Here is a 14,333-nt window from a genome sequence, read left to right on the forward strand (position 1 = left end):
GATCACTCGCGTCTTTCCTGTGCTTTATCTAGCGCAAATCCCCACCCTCCCTTCCTATAGTATTCATCCAGGTTAGTCCTTGAGCTAATCTGGGACAAGACCCCCACCCCCGGGGATTTTTGCGGACCCTGCTTTTAGTTTCCTGTAAAAGAAGATTATTGTGCTGGCTTTATCTGTCCGTCCGCACTTTTATTCTGTCCGCACTTTTTCTGTCCGCCCTCAGATCTTAAAAACTGGTGAGGCTAGAGGGCTGCAAACTGGTATGTTGATCATCCACCCTCCAACCATCAAGCATACCAAATTGCAGCCCTTACCCCTCAGTAGTTTTTATTTTATTTAAGATTAAATTTAGCCATAATCGTGCTTCTGGTAACGATATAGGATAGGCCACCACCGGGACGTGGTTAAAGTTTCACAAGCCGCGGCTTATACAGCATCATACCGAGACCACCGATAGATAGATCTATTTTTGGTGGCCTTGATTATACGTTGTAGCGGCTGTCCAGAAAACTCGATTAGGCCGAAGAAACTTCGGCGCATTTTATACTTGTTTAGATTGTCTAAAATTCGTAGATTCAGAATCTGCTGGTTTGCCTTCTCTGCTTTGGGCCTTCTGCATGACAGGCCCAAAATTCGAAACACTTTTACAGGAAAAATCGATTTTAAAAAAGGACGTATTTTCACATGCAACTGATATGAATAAGCTCATTTTGGTTAGTTGTGCATGGATCTCTATAGTTATGAGATATGCTAAATTCAACGGTGTTATTTATTTTACCGTAAACCTAATAGATGATATTGTAAATTGACTTTAAATGACTTTTTTCATTTTGAGAAAAAACTAGATCATTGCATATGCTCTATATATTTTCCAGTGAAGAGACAGAATAATAAACTCATAATATTTTAAAATTTTAACTTCTTTAGATATTATTTCATATATAATAACCTCTACTGAGCGTTACAGAAAGGAGTAAACGGATGCGGTAAAAAAATATCAGTAGCGATCTTGTGGTCAACAAGAGGAACATCAGACCGAAAGTCGCCATTAACCTCCTTCCCCTTCCCCCTCCCTCTCTCCCTCCCCCTCTCGGGTTTTGTACATTGTCGGTTTTCTGTAAAAGAAAACTGTTGAGAAGACTTTGTCTTTCGGTCCGCACTTTTTCTGTCCGCTCTCAGATCTTAAAAACTACTCAGACTAGAGGGCTGCAAATTGGTATGTTGATCATCCACCCTCCAATCATCAAACATACTAAGTTGCAGCCCTTTAGCCTCAGTAGTTTTTGTTTTGTTTGAGGTTAAAGTTAGCCATAATCGTGCTTCTGGCAACGCTGTAAGTGCCAACAACACAACCACCATCGGGCCGTGGCTGAAATTTTCATGGGCCGCGGATGAGAGTTTCATAGGCCGTGGCTGAGAGTTTCATAGGCTGTGGCTGAGAGGAACAGCATTATCATTATACGCTGTACAGAACACTCGATTGCGCCGAAGAAACTTCGGCGCATTTTTTACTTGATTCTGTTTGTCTTTGAATCTATAGAATTAAAACCACTTAATTTACCGTTATGGTTTTTGGTGATTTCGAAGTCCTGGAGACAAAGTCCAAAATGGTGCAACTTTCTTATACTTGAAGCGTGACAACCAAGAGCCACATATTGTTCATACACTTGACATAACATGCCATTTTAGTACGTATTTGATACACTCATGTTTCTTTTAACTTTACAATCTGTCTTCTAATTCTTAACAAGTCACCTGTTAATCCAGAGTTCAATATAAAAATCAGTGATTTGTCGTCTAAAGAAGGAAAAATGTGCTTTTAAGAGGGATACTGACACCAAACAAAAATCTTTCGCTCGTTTACTCTCTCTCACATCTGGAGGAAGAAATTCATGCAATATCCATTGTTTGACAAAATGTAAAAGTAGAATGTTAACAATTTGAAATAAAAACAAATAATAACAGATAATATAAAGAAATAAAAAAATTAAAGCGCGCTTTTATTAAAATGCACTAAAAAGTAAAAAATAATTTCTCGAGAGACACCAGGATTTTCTTACAATTAATCAGGTCTACAAAATAAAAGCGCGGGAGGCAAACACTGAAGGAATTGCTACAAGGAAAGAAATATTTTTATTTCATTTCTTGTAGCATTTCCTTCCATTTTTGGCGCCAACGCTTTTATTTTTGTAGACATGATTTATTATAAGAAAATCCTGGTGTGTCTCAAAATACTATTTTTTTTACTTTTTAGTTCATTTTAATAATAGCGTGTTCCAAACATTTTTTTATATTTTTTATTTTATACTTTTTTAGTTTTGACAGAAACTGTAGCCGATTTATGATCGTAGCTAACGAAATCGAGCCAAAGAAGCTTTGAAAAAATTGGTAGAGCTATTAACTTAGTCTACCGAGTCAAAGAAGGTATGAAAAATCCGAAGAGTTTCATACAAAACCTCAGATACTGGGAAAGGTCACTAGAGGTCACTGCTGACCTACTGATCATGTAAGCTTGTATTGTTACCGGGACTGAGTAACCAAGCAAAATTCCAAGTCCACCGGACGAAGAGAACAGGTTGAAAATTGAGTCGCGAGACTTGATCCAGACAAACAGGCAAAATAAGGTAGCTAATTGAAAACGCATAAAAAGGAACCATACTTAGTGTATTTTCAAGTTTTCCTCTTCAGAAAAAAGTCTAAAAGGTTTTCGGCCACTACTTCAGAAAGGTCTTCCTCCTCATCTAATATGTCTATTAATTCTTGTGGCATTAAAGAACCGCTACGCCAACTAAACTGCAAACCATCGTTCACGTTGCACTACCCATGTCCGTTAGGAGAGGAGATATCAGGATGTTCCTCATCTGCCTTATTCCAGATCAAATGACGCCTGGCATGGAGGAGTCACAAATTCCTGTCAATGCCATCGCCATCGTGAGAGGAAAGAATCTCTGATGCTGGGATGAAGCACTGTAAGAATATTTCATACCTTAGCTTGTTTCCTGGCATTTCAATAAATTTACCTCTATACATGAGGCAAGAGAAATGTTCAAGTTCAAGGATTTTTTTTTCCTCTATATATGGTGTTTTTCCAGGAGTTTTTAATGTATCTACAAACTGTGGATACTTTTTCGAAAGTCTTAAAGGCAATAATTTACTTTTCCTGTTTGAATACCATGGTCTTTTGAGGTGGATTTACTAATATCAATCAAGTGCAGAATTATCCTAATGTCAGCATCTCCTTGTGGGGAATACAACCTAGAATTTTCCTCTACCTTCACACTGACACCATCACTTCTACTAATGGAAGTCACCGTTCTACATAAACAAGATTAATGACCTTGCTTTGCAACTTCTTAGCAAATTTCTCTCTTTTGAATTCATTTAAAAGAAGGTTCGATGATTGTTTTTTTTTTATTTTCATTGTTTCAATTGTGAGGTACCTAAGTTAATCCCCCACTTGTCAAATAACACTGTCCAGACCCTCTTCTGCGTCTTTCAATGTTCTTAATAGATATTCTGATGTGTGAATCGGTCACAAAGTCAATACGTTTTATATTGGGTAAGTGATCAAAACCCTTTTCAGACAACTGTTCAAACGTAGTTGGTATTCCAACTGAAGCTTGTAATAAGGAATTTCCATCAGTGATGACGGAACTCTGGAGAAGAGGTGGCTTATTTCCGAAATTTTCATCCACATCATCAATACGGAGAGTTTTGCTTTATTAGTTTTAATTGGTAAACCATCGGCAGTTGCTAAGGACCAGGGAGCTGGACCTAAAGGGTAGCTCATGATTTTTCGATGTCTAGGTTGTGATTCATTGCCAGAACTGCAAATTGTCCCAAAATAGTTCTTTCTGCCTTTATGTTCTTAATCTTTTTTTCCTTATTCAACACTTTTACGGACTTGGAAATTGCTGAAAATGTCTTCAGGTTCTGACTCTTGTTAGGATCACAAAAATTGTCATTCTTTTTGACAAGCCTCACTTGAATAAAGTCTTGAAGTGCTTCTTTCCCATACCGCTGTGCATTCATGAGGTCTTTTTCAACTTTTGGTGGAGTCTGGCGCACCAGATGATAAACGGTACAAAGAATTGTAATCTTGAACTTCAAATGGATTCATAAAATTCTGAAATGCATCAATTGTGGTCCTGACACAAGTTTCACTTTTTTAAATTTCAGATGTTCTCAGATCCTTTTTTGAACTACCTATTTCATTCAAACCTATTAAATCAAGTATACTTTCAACATATTCAGATCTTGCATTTCGCGTCATGCATCAGCGCATAGATGCAGAAATTTCTACTAAATCCAATTTCCCACCAGGTTTGTTTATTGTTTGTTCTATAGTGATATCAACAGCATTCCTGTTGGAAGATAACTTTGATCTACTGACACTTAAACTATTCCGAATCAGTTCATCACAGCCTGATGTAGAATCCATATTCAAGAGGGTTAAGATATAAAAAGTGGTATATCTTGCATAGCGGTAGTGGCCGTAGGAAAAGAAAGACTGACATAATGGGGCCAAACATGATTTGTGTAGTTCCAAGTTTCTCTCTTTAGTGGCTCTTTGAAATTGAGTAAGGGATTCAGAATGGTTAGAAATTTAGAACACCCTATATGTAAGGTACATCACAGTCATACCTAAAAGAAGGTGCTCAGGCATAATCCATTCTCCTTTCGTCACTACCTTACAAATGTCTTGACCAACTGAATCTGCAATGGTACTATTTATTTTGGCATATTTATTATAAAGGACTGTACTCAAGAAGTGTTGCAACAACTCAGGCACTTTGCTCGTGCCTTATTGCAGTTCTTCTTTAGTTGGTGGCCAGTTTTGATCGGTTTCCACAGGTTGGCCTGGTGGAAATTGTGATGAGTACACTAATTCGCTCTTGTGATTTGGCTGCCAAAAACGTAGTATTTTTCCACATTTTTTTCTGAGTTTGTCTTTTAGTTTGTACGTTTTATAGGATGGAGTAAAAGAACTAGAAACTCTCTCAGGGATCAACTGTAGGTACCGTTCTTGTAGCATACTAATTCTTTCAACACAGCCACCATGTTTTCATCTATGTCCTTGCACAAATGATCAAATGCAGCATTATGCAATTCTAAATCTTACTTTACCTCAGAATCTTCTTGTTTTTTGTTGCTATTCTGTGTGCGTGTATAATTTTTCCTACAGTAGGCTACCGATGACAATGTGCCTCCCAAGCTAATAGGTCTATGCCTGAAATTTTCCCAAGTAACACGTAATCATTGTTATGTACAGCAGCATCCTTGATGGAGCTTTCTGCAGTCTTTGTTTGACACTTAATGGGAAGCTTTTTTTTTTGTCTTACTTTTAATTTGATTAACCACATATAGCACATACATTTGGTGGAAAGCAGCCATTGTCTTTCTCCTTCCCTGACATTTTAATTCTTTCCACTGCGAGCCAGAGGTAGCCTAGATGCCTCCGTCTCGTCGCTATCTATTTTGGGGATTCTTGCAACGCTAATGAACTTCTGATAGCAATTTCTGCGCGATCCATGGATTCTCTCGCAAAATGTAGTTGGGATTTGATCACATACATCTTCGAATCTTTCACTGATATTTTCCTTTTGCTTTCTCATTTCTTTCTTTTCTAAAATGTTTTAGAAGGTATATTCTGAGGGAGGCCGTATGGTCTCGTCCTTGTTATCATCGTAATGCACAATGCAGCACAAACCACTAGTCTGGGAGGGATGTGTTTGTGGTCATTGTTTTAAGTTCAGTTTGATAGGTTTTTCGTGTTTATTTGTTGCCATGATGAACTACAAGTCATCCTAAACTTCAAGATGATATGCATCAAAATATTTCATGAAGAAATTCTAAGAACTCCAGAGGAAGAAAACACAAGTAGTAAATTTCACAAACGATAGGCTCATACATCACCCTAATAAAACTACTGCTACTTTGATGCTAATGACTGCTGAAAAGTATATAAAACATAGCATTCGCATGCAATGCCATGCAGATAAATGTCCCATAATTTTGTCACTCAAAAGCAATCTTCATGCAAAACACAGTAATTGGCAATAGGCCCGGCAACCTTAAAATATTTTAAAAAATATATAGATGCAGTCAAAAGCACAGAACAGTGTAAAGACATAAACAAGTAAACCAATAATAATAAGATAGTGTTTTGACGGCAATCAAGAAACGTTATGTCACCCAAAAACAAAACATTACATTTTCAATTATATTCGCATACCTTAGATTATGCTAATCCTCTACCCACTAAAATAATATTAGCCATCCACTAATAAGAAGCACAAATGAGATCAAGCCAAAGTTCATTTATCATACAATCTAAAAATTATATCTGTTTTGCTTTATTGACGACAAACAATTTTATGTTGCTGAAAAAAACTAACATTGTGTTTTTAATCTATTTTATTATTTTCTTCGTAGTTGGCCCCTTATTTTAGCACTCTTATTAAAGGAAAAATTATTGGAAATAATCTGAAAGCACACAAAAACAAATAAAAGGTATTAATTGTTTCGATATCACCAAATTAGCCTATGCAGAATTGATATATCAATAGCAGCTCTAGCAAAATTCGTGATTATTACCATTACGCACGGGAAGATTTTCGAGCTGTCTGGGAGCTTGTCACTGAAAGTAACATCAATGTTTAGCTAAACAATACATTAATCTCGAAATAAATATATTATTTAACAAACTTCAGATAATTTATAAAACATTATAAATTATTAAAATTACAAATCACTCTTCCAAATTTATCAAAATCTTTATAAAATCACAGAAAATATGCAAAGATTCACAATCCTTGCAAAACAAACAACACAACGAATCACTGTTGCCAGCTTTATTGGGTCAGTAAATCAGAAATAAAGAAAACGGAACTTTCAGTGGTATACTCTAACATTCTCTTTAAGGTTAAACTCGAAAATAGATAATTTTTTGGCATACCGTTGACTCGCCAGTCCTATGCAAAATCTAGCTTATTTTATATATGAAATAACATCTAAATAAGATAATCTTTCTAGATATTATAATATTTAGTTTACATATAATCCATGAAAGTAATGAGAGTAAACGAAATATTTTATTTTCTCAAAACAAGAAAAAATCTATTTTTAAAGTTAATTTACGTGTGATATATTAATATTTTGGTAAAATAGCCTATACAGTTGAATTTAGCATACTTTAAAACGAAAATATCCATGGATTGTAAATGTAAATTAGGCTTTTCCTTTAAATGCCATGTAAGTATAGGAAAATTTGAAACCAATTTTTTCTCTAAAAGTTTGTCGAATTTTGGCTGTAGCTTCCATTAGCCCTAACGGACAGATGGTAAACAAGCAGATTCTGAATCTATAGAGTCTAGAGAAAAGATAAGTAGTGTCTATAAAAATCCCTGGGGCGGGCGGGGGTGTTCGTTCTCAGCTCATGACTAAGTAAGCCTGGGTCCTCCGACTCTTCTTAAAAGCTCTATGTTCTCTGAATGAGAACATCTACATGTTGGATATATGGTTTCATTATTCATGTCCGTGTAGCCATACAAATCAATACAGCTAAATTCGTTCACAATTTCCGCCTGCTAGATTTCCAGGTCTTATTCAACCGGCCTGAAAGACTGCATTGGATATCGTTGTAACTCTAACTGGAGTTTAGTGAAAAACTACGCTGGATATCGTTGTTCCTGGATAGTTGAAAGATTAAGCCTCATCAATCCTTTCTTCTTCTTATTTTATTTCGTCTGTATTTGCATACTCAGTCCTCTTTACTTTCTTTTACTTAGTTTCATTTGGAGTCCCACCTTCCCGATAAATGGAGCGTTTTATTGAGCTAGCTTAGTAAATCTTGTGATGTTTTTGCTGAATAGAACGGCGTCACCTGCATATTCTAAGACTGAGATTCTATAGTTTCTCAACTCTAAACCGCCTCTTAAATCTAAGACCATCTTCTTCTTTATTGAATCTATGAAAAAGGTAGACAGCAGGGACGAAATAACATACCTTTGTAGTATATATACATATATATATATATATATATATATATATATATATATATATATATATATATATATATATATATATATATATATAGAGATAGAGAGAGAGAGAGAGAGAGAGAGAGAGAGAGAGAGAGAGAGAGAGAGATGGGAAGCATGGCCAAGATTCAAAGAAAGGAAAATACAAGCGGTGAAGCGGTGTGTTCACGTTGGCAACTTGGCGCTTCGCCACGCAACTGTCTGAGACTGATTATTATGGACCACGACTAGACGCGTGGCGTTACGCAACAAAACACCACGTAATCATTGCGTAACTGAACTAGCACCTACGCACAGGCATCAGGAGAGACATCTGTTTTTAAGTGTGATTTCACGTCTTCACAAAAGAATGCACAATCGTCGCACACACGAATAGGTGCCAATGTCAAGTAAGTCATATTATTAGGTTTCCTTCTACATAGCAGTGACGGTGACACCATGGACTTCCGAGATCAGCGGGTGTTGCGGTGTTACCCGCCCGTCAGCGATATTCGTGTTGCTAAGTTGTAAGTGGTATGTTTTGGTTGGCGGTTTCTTCCTTTGTTTTTACGTAACACTTGTTATTTCGTGCTTTCTGTAAGGCTTATTCAAATTCATTGAAATAAAACATTTGAAACATGACGCAGTTGATCTCATACGGTTGGTTACGTAAACACAAAGAGTTACAGGATCACTAATATTTTACGTGTGGTTGAGGGTGTGTTTGGGGCGTAACTGGTTCTATCCGCTTGCGCTGTCTCTGATATAGGCGCCAATATTATTGGAGACTGTTATTTTGTTACTTAATTTTTAATTATTGCATCTCCTTTTTCATACCGCAACTGGAAATGTGTTTAAACAGAACGTGTAGAACTTTAAATTATCGTTTATATATCTGTCATAAACGCATTCCTATGACCTATTAATGATTGAATGATTGTCAATTAAAACTGGCGTTACTGGTTACTGACTTGCCTGCGTTGTAGTGTTTAAAGCAAACATTAAAAAACGCAAACGCCTGTACAAAGGGTGAATTATGGCAAGATTCTCTCTCTCTCTCTCTCTCTCTCTCTCTCTCTCTCTCTAGTCATATTAGCTTTTGCCTCATCCCTCCATGAAGCTTTCAATAATGTTATAGTACGAAAATTTTACCCGAGTCACGCTTCTCATGTAAATCATTTCGATGTTATGAGAGAGGAACTAGTGGTATAAACGCAGTATTGTGTGTTGTGAACTTTAATGAATTTACTTATTGGAAAGTCAGAAATTTAATCTTCACAGCGGAGACCCATAGTAGGCTATTGCATTGCTCCACTGTCAGTTGAGAGAATATCTCATAATGCTTTGTAAGTTGTTTATCAGTGAACTTTTGATCCCGGAACCAACTACACAAGCAGCTTTTATGCTAATCAGTGTCATATGATTATAAATGGGTCGTAAAATTATTCAAAGTTTCATCTTTTCGTCGTCTTTGTTATGAAAATATGAGTATAAAAATTTGAAAAGATTTTCTGACTCGGACTTAGCGCCATTCTTAAAAACAGTCTCAGTGGAATAGGCGATATTTAATTTCCTAGTGACGTTATTTTTTTCTCCCGAAAGCCCATTTCTGAGTGTGAATTTGGTTGTTTTGTTAACCGTTGTCATCCAAACACGAATGAACCTACGATGGGAATGATTGGGTTTCATACAGACAGATAATTTTCGCTGGCTTTCTTCTTGCATCAGGAAGTGTTAAAAATGTACAAGAGGGCGAGTCGTGGGACGGAAAATGCATGACTGCTATACAGACGATACGGCATGTGGACACGTCATCACGAACCTAAACGACGTACAGTACGTGTTTGTGAAGTTCATGTCACTTGTTTCATTCGTGCGAAAGTGTACTGTATGCACGTAAATAATACATTACGGTCTGCAGACAAGGATGTACTTTTACATAATTTCACGGATTATTTAAATTCAGTGAAGTAAAGTTAGTATTAGTGATTGTAACTTCATATTAATGATGAAAATGTACAGCTCATGCTGTATAAAGCTAGGTGGATAGATTAAAAAATACTGTAATAATGATTATGATAATTATGGCATAGTGAATAGTGAGTCTAAAGTTATTCAAGGTATATGCAAATGAGTTGTTGCGTTTGAGAATGTTTTAGACACTCAGAAAAGCAAATATATATAGTAATCATATATATAGTAATCAAGTAAACATTCAGTGATATACTATATAATGAAAGTGAAGATTAAGGTTTTATATATATATATATATATATATATATATATATATATATATATATATATGTGTGTGTGTGTGTGTGTGTGTGTGTGTGTGTGTGTGTGTGTGTGTGTGTGTGTGTGTGTGTGCGTGCGTGTGTGTGCGCGCGCGCACTAGTATACAGACAGAGCAGATAAATGGCAGGAATTTGGTTCAGAAAGCAAGATAGATAAGACGAATTGATAGGGGGAGGAACAGCATTGTCTTGGGTAGAATTTCGATTTCGCACAGTCCAGACGGCAACTAAAAATGATCGAGTATTTGAATTTCGCTGATAATCTGAATTTCGTTTGGTTTTTATTGATGAATGAGCGCATAGGTGGTTGTGGGTGTGATTGTACCTACAGAGCATTTGGAAAGCAGGTGTTAGCGCTGTTGCTTCAAGTCAGTGATAGTTTCCGTGTGTACTGGGGATCGCACTGCCCCTTTGACATTTGCTCTTGGAAATTTTCAAAGCTAATGTTGGACTATAAAGAACCTTAATTTTTTTCCTGTTTATCTATTCATCCAAATCTTTTTGTATAACTTGGTCATTGAAGGTCAAACTTAAGTAAGGGAGATTTTTTATATTGTCAAACTGCAACCTTAATTGAAAAGCAGATGGCTACAAAGCCAGGAACTTCAATTAACAAAGAAGCCCAGTACGGACAAAGAAACGCAGAGGGAGGGACACGTGGTGTATGCACGAAAAACAAGATATAAAGTCAGAGTAACAATGAAGCCGTGCATCACACCCTTGTGAACCTATTCCAGAGCGAAGCATCTTTCTGCACCCAGTTTGAATGTCTGCAGTTAACGACTCAAGCTCATTACTGGAGATCGTTGCTGAATGAAAACCCTAGAGACTTTGGATGTTTCTAGGGAAATCCACGATAAGTGTGAATGCGCATCGTACAGTAGGCTATGTACTGTAAGTGGCTGCAGTCATTCAAACTTGCAACTGGGCATTATTATAGTCATTATTGTGATAAAGCGGTCCGTATGCAACACGGGCTCTTGTTTTAATGAACATCCCGGTGGTCAGAAAACGGCTAATCCTCTATAAATACCATTTTTGGGGCACAATTTTGAAAACACAAGAACAGAATGTTTCTGAAGAAAAATGATGCTAGTGTGTGAAACATTCTTAGTCAAATGTTCACAGCGATAAATATATGTAGAAATCGTTGTCATATGAAAATGTATTGCTTATTTAAAAGAGTGAAACTTTGGTTGCAAGGAAATGGATAAATTCATCGCTGGTGACTTAATTCCACACGGCAGCACTATTAAGTAAAGTCGGAACTTTTCACTTCTTCATACCTTACAGTTGCGCGCCACTACGGGATTTTACAGGTTTACCACAATACAGTACCTGTTTCTGTCCGCAAGTCGCGTGACGGGTTGCAGTGACAGGGAATGGGCGACTGATGACTTACAAAGAAATCTTATGCATATACCAAGATATCCTACGCGCAATGCCGTAGTCGCCCTTGATTCCCCCAGGGCAAATTGTTCTCGTCTATATTTCCGGGAAAGCAGTTCGATCGCGGCTTGGAACGCGACAAGTAAGGAACCACATCTCGCCCATTGACAATCATCTCTGAGTTTAGGAAATGACGAGCCGATGTGTTGTGAAATTCCTCGTTATAATGTAACAACATCTGAGTAAAAAAAAATGTTTAAAACTCTGCACCATTCTTCTAAGAGCTAAATCTAAATCGGAAAAAAAGAGAGTTCTTTTCTCAAGAAAATTTTAGTGAGAGTAAATTGCTTAATCCGTTTAACGGTAATTCGAAGAGAACTCCAGTCGACTTTCACACAAACACACACACATATATATACATATACATATATTCGTAGTTATAATATTGAAAATAATGACAAAGTTATTTGCGAATAGCTAATGCCATTGACATGATCACCTTAAATAGGCATCCAGAACTTAAGTAACTCTTGTTAGTTTCTAGACAGCTTCAGAATTACGACACAGTTGTCTAATCTAAGTTTTTTCGAACGTGAAATTGAAAGATTGCATCAGAAAGCAATTGAATTCTCAACTCATACATTTTGTTATCTCGCGACAACCAGTCATCCATTTGGGATCCATTAATCCCTTATAATTAAGGTTCCTCAAATTATTCTGTCGGAACAATTTTTTTTTTCTTTTATTGTACGCACAGCGACAGCCTGTATTGTATGTCAGATGTGCTTCCCTCGCATCCAGAAGTGAACATATCTGCGGCTCCTTTCCTTGTGCCCTCGCCTCGGTACCTTGGGTGCCATGGGACTTTGATCACTCCCTAGTAGTGAGCTTGCGCTGCAGGCACCAGCACCTGCTTATTGGGAGCTCAGCTGCTGTGGAAGTGATCCTGTGCCCCACTCCCAAGTTTTTGTTGTTCGGGCCAGCCCTAAGTTCCTCGTTGGGAGAGTCGGTAGAGTTGTGGGCTAGCACTCGCTAAGCCCGAGTTCGAGTCTCCGGCCGGCCAATGAAGAATTAAAGAAATGTATTTCTGGTGATAGAAATTCATTCCTCGTTATAATGTGGTTCGGATTCCACAATAAACTGTAGGTCCCATTGCTAGGTAACCAATTGGTTTTTAGCCACGTAAAATAAAATCTAATCCTTCGGGCCAGCCCTAGGAGAGCTGTTAATCAGCTCAGTGGTCTGGTTAAACTAAGGTATACTTAACTCAACTGCTGTGGAAGTGACCTTGTCCCCACTCCCAAGTTTTTGTTATTTGGTGAAGGTGGTGCGTAGCGACCCCAATTCACATCCTGAATATTTATTTCGCTGTGTGTTGTTTTCCTAAACAAGGCACTTTACTTTTTTCGAATGTCTGTTGGTAGAGGGCTGGTCCCCCCCACCCCCGTCACTGTGGTAGGAGGTCAGATGACGGTATTTAACATTTGGAAGAATCTCGGTTGACCATCCTTCGTTGCAAGAGCTCTTTCGATCGCAGGCTCGGCCACGGTCCATCGAGTAGACTCTCTGCTCTTTGGGCCTGAGCGGGTTCCGTTCTCAGCTATCACTCTGTTGGTCGCGAGTTCAAATCTCCGACTGCCAGTGAAGAACAAGAGGAATTTGTTTCTGGTGATAGAAATTCATTTCTCGCTATAATGTGGTTCGGATTCCACAATAAGCTGTAGGTCCCGTTGCTAGGTAACCAATTGGTTCTTAGCCATGTAAAAATAAATCTAATCCTACGGGCCAGCCCTAGGAGAGCTGTTAATCAGCTCAGTTATCTGGTTAAACTAAGATATACTTAACTTTTTGGACCTGAGGACATCAGAGTTCAGTTGGATTTTCGATTTGCAGGCTCATTCGAAGAATTCCCGAGTGACAGGTCAAAATAGAATGTGCCCCTGTGACCTCAGGTCTCGCTTAAGTGGTCTCTCCGTTCTCGACAGGGGCGGCAGCAGGACATCCCCAACTTCAGTTAGCAAAAGCTGATGTTCTTAGTCACTCTCATCAACAGTACAAGATAAAAGAATTGCATAATAGGAAACCTAAATGTTGAGCAGTGCCCAAACTAGATTAAAATTTACAGTGAATATTAGATTCTACACCGAAGATATATATATATATATATATATATATATATATATATATATATATATATATATATATATATATATATATATATATATATATGTATATATGTGTGTGTGTATATATATATATATATAGAATCTATATATATATATTTTATAGACATATATATAATTCTAATAGAATCACTGGTGCCACTCTTAATTCTAATAGTCATAATGCCGAATTCTTCGCGCTTTTTTGGATATGCTTGTAACTACGAAGCCATAACATCCAAACACAAGAAATTGAAGAGACTGTGATTTGCCGGTCGCGGGAGACGAACCCGAGTCACCATAATCACAGGGAGGTCACGTTGCCGACCTGACCACGAGAACGATAAAAGTCTATTATCTCTCGTACATACATATACCTGTCGTTTTCAGATATATTTATTAGAGCTGGAATAGACCCATCCTCACCATCGTAGCCAAGTGGGCAATCGTTTTTATTGCTGTGGTTA

The 14,333-nt window shown here is 37.4% G+C and overlaps 1 protein-coding gene across 1 annotated transcript in view; it reads left to right on the plus strand.

Annotated features, from left to right (window-relative positions):
* The first annotated feature begins 8,195 nt into the window (after window positions 1-8,195).
* LOC136835211 (uncharacterized) overlaps window positions 8,196-14,333 on the plus strand; it is a 123,826-nt gene continuing 117,688 nt past the window's right edge. The window contains exon 1 of the mRNA XM_067098453.1: window positions 8,196-8,431. The gene's annotated coding sequence lies outside the window, so the exon portion shown is untranslated. The remainder of the gene's footprint in view (window positions 8,432-14,333) is intronic.

The sequence above is a fragment of the Macrobrachium rosenbergii genome, chromosome 55 (assembly GCF_040412425.1).
Source record: "Macrobrachium rosenbergii isolate ZJJX-2024 chromosome 55, ASM4041242v1, whole genome shotgun sequence".
Classification (NCBI taxonomy): domain Eukaryota; kingdom Metazoa; phylum Arthropoda; class Malacostraca; order Decapoda; family Palaemonidae; genus Macrobrachium; species Macrobrachium rosenbergii.